The 2152-nt window shown below is 44.0% G+C and overlaps 1 pseudogene; it reads right to left on the bottom strand.

The window, feature by feature from the left end:
- Positions 1-1358, bottom strand: part of LOC102030673 — a 2896-nt pseudogene extending 1538 nt beyond the window's left edge.
- Between the last annotated feature and the right edge of the window lie 794 nt (positions 1359-2152).

Below are 2152 nucleotides of genomic sequence, written 5' to 3'. Positions count from 1 at the left end.
ACACACAGACTAGGGATTGAACTCAGGGCCTTTGCCTGAGCTACATCCCCAGCCCTTTTTTAAATGTTTTATTTTGAGGCAAAATCTCCCTAAATTGCTGTTGCCTGAGCTGGGGTTGAATTTGCCAGCTCAGGCAACAGCAATTTAGGGAGATTTTGCCTCCTGCTCCAGCCTCCCACAGTGCTAAGATTACAGGGGTTTGCCACCGTGCCAAGCTACAAATCAAGCTCTTAATGAGTAACAGTTAAAGTCCCAAGAGTGTGTTTGTCTTCTGTCCCTACGGCAGTCTCTGACTGTGTGACAGCGTGTAATAAATGTCTAATTAGCCGGGCATGGTGGTGCACACCTGTAATCCCAGCACTCAGGAGGCTGAGGCAGGAGGATCGTTGCGAGTTTGAGGCCAGCCTGGGCTACAAAGTGAGCTCAAGGTCAGCCTGAACTGCATAGCAAAACCCTGTCTCAAAAAGACAAAAAAAAAAAAGTCTAGTAAATAGGAACTTTTTGTTTGTTTTTTGAGACAAGGTCTGACTATATAATTCAGGCTGGCCTTGAACTTGTGGTGATCCTCCTGCCTCAGCCTGCCAAGTGCTGGGATTACAGGTGTGTGTATGCCACATCAGGTTAATAGTAACTAACTTTGTAATTTATTATCAGCCTCCTACCCTAACTTTTGCAAACTTCTACAGGGATATCTGGGTTTTTTGTTTTTTTTTTACTTGACTCCTTTCTGCACAGAATTTAAGCCAATTCAGACAACTATACTGCTGATTAGTGAACTAGAAATATGGGTGACTATTATAAATAATCTTATAAAATTAAAAAAATGAACTAGAAGTAAAGACTGAAATGAGACTAGATCTTAACATGACTCTTCTCACCTTTCCAAAATTGTCTACTTCAGCACCATTGGAAGGAAGACAGTCTGATAAAATCAAAGCAAAGAGATTTACACCCATTTAGTGATTAAAATGCAAAGGACAAAAACCACATTTTGAGATTAAAGCAGTGTTTTGGATACAGGGGGAGATTTACAGTTAATTCAATATTTCCTGCCTGTCCTTGGCTGGTAAAGATGTATGTTGTTTCTTGTTTCATTGTCTCCAGTGCTAGCAATTGGTGTCAGGGCCTCCCCTGTGCCCTATCACTGACCTGCATCCCTAGCTTAGGTTGGTTTTGAAGGCAGAAGACAAAGGCTGGGGTAGAAGTCAGCAGGAAGTTTGCTGGAGATAATTACAGAGCTAGTGGAACCCCTCCTTGGAGACCCTTTATGATGAGACTGCAGAAGAGATTTCCTCCATGTCAGCATCACTGAAGGCCTTCAGGAGCCATAGCCCCCAGGATTGCAGCGGAAGCGCCATGCGCCCTTCTGATGGGATTCACTATGAAATCACTCGTGAGGTATCTTTGCCCGCACAAAGTTATCCTGAGTTCAGTCCAATCCCTAGAACGAGCTGTCAGTTTCCAGGAAAGACAGGGAAAGGAGTTAATACCATCAGGAGAAAGGAATCTGGCAAATACAGAAGGTGGGACTTTAAGAAACAAAACAAAACAACTGCTTTGATCCTTGTAAAAGTCAGTGTCATTCAGAAAGTAGAGCGGTGATTGCCAGGGCTAGGGGAGAGAGATGGGTAGTCAGTGTTACATAGGTATGGGGTTTCAGTTCTGCAAGGTGGATATGGTGGTGACAGCTTCATAACATTATGAATAACCAGGCCTGGTGGTGGGCCTGTAATCCCAAGCCTTGGGAGGCTGAGGCAGGAGGATCACTGTGAGTTTGAGTCCAGCTTAAACTACATAATGAGACCTTGTCTCAAACCAAACATACGGGCCAGGGATATAGCTCAGTGGCACAGTGCCTGCCTGGCAAGCGCAAGGTCTTGAGTTCAATTCCTGGTACCAAAAACATAACATTATGAATGTATCCAAAGGCCACCAAATTGCACCCTGAAAAACATGGCTAAAATGATCTTGGCATGGTAGCATACGGCTGTAACCCCAGAATCTGAGCGGCTAAGGCAGGAGGGTCACTGCAAACTTGAGGCCAGCCTAGTTCAAGTCTACCTTGAACTGCTGAGACCCTGTTTCAAACAACAACAACAACAAAAACCACAAACAACAAAAAGGCTAAAATGGTAACTTTTATGGTACTTGT

The sequence above is a fragment of the Chinchilla lanigera genome, unplaced genomic scaffold (assembly GCF_000276665.1).
Source record: "Chinchilla lanigera isolate Chin_1 unplaced genomic scaffold, ChiLan1.0 scaffold00041, whole genome shotgun sequence".
Taxonomy (NCBI): Eukaryota; Metazoa; Chordata; class Mammalia; order Rodentia; family Chinchillidae; genus Chinchilla; species Chinchilla lanigera.
This window is presented reverse-complemented; position numbering and strand designations above follow the sequence as displayed.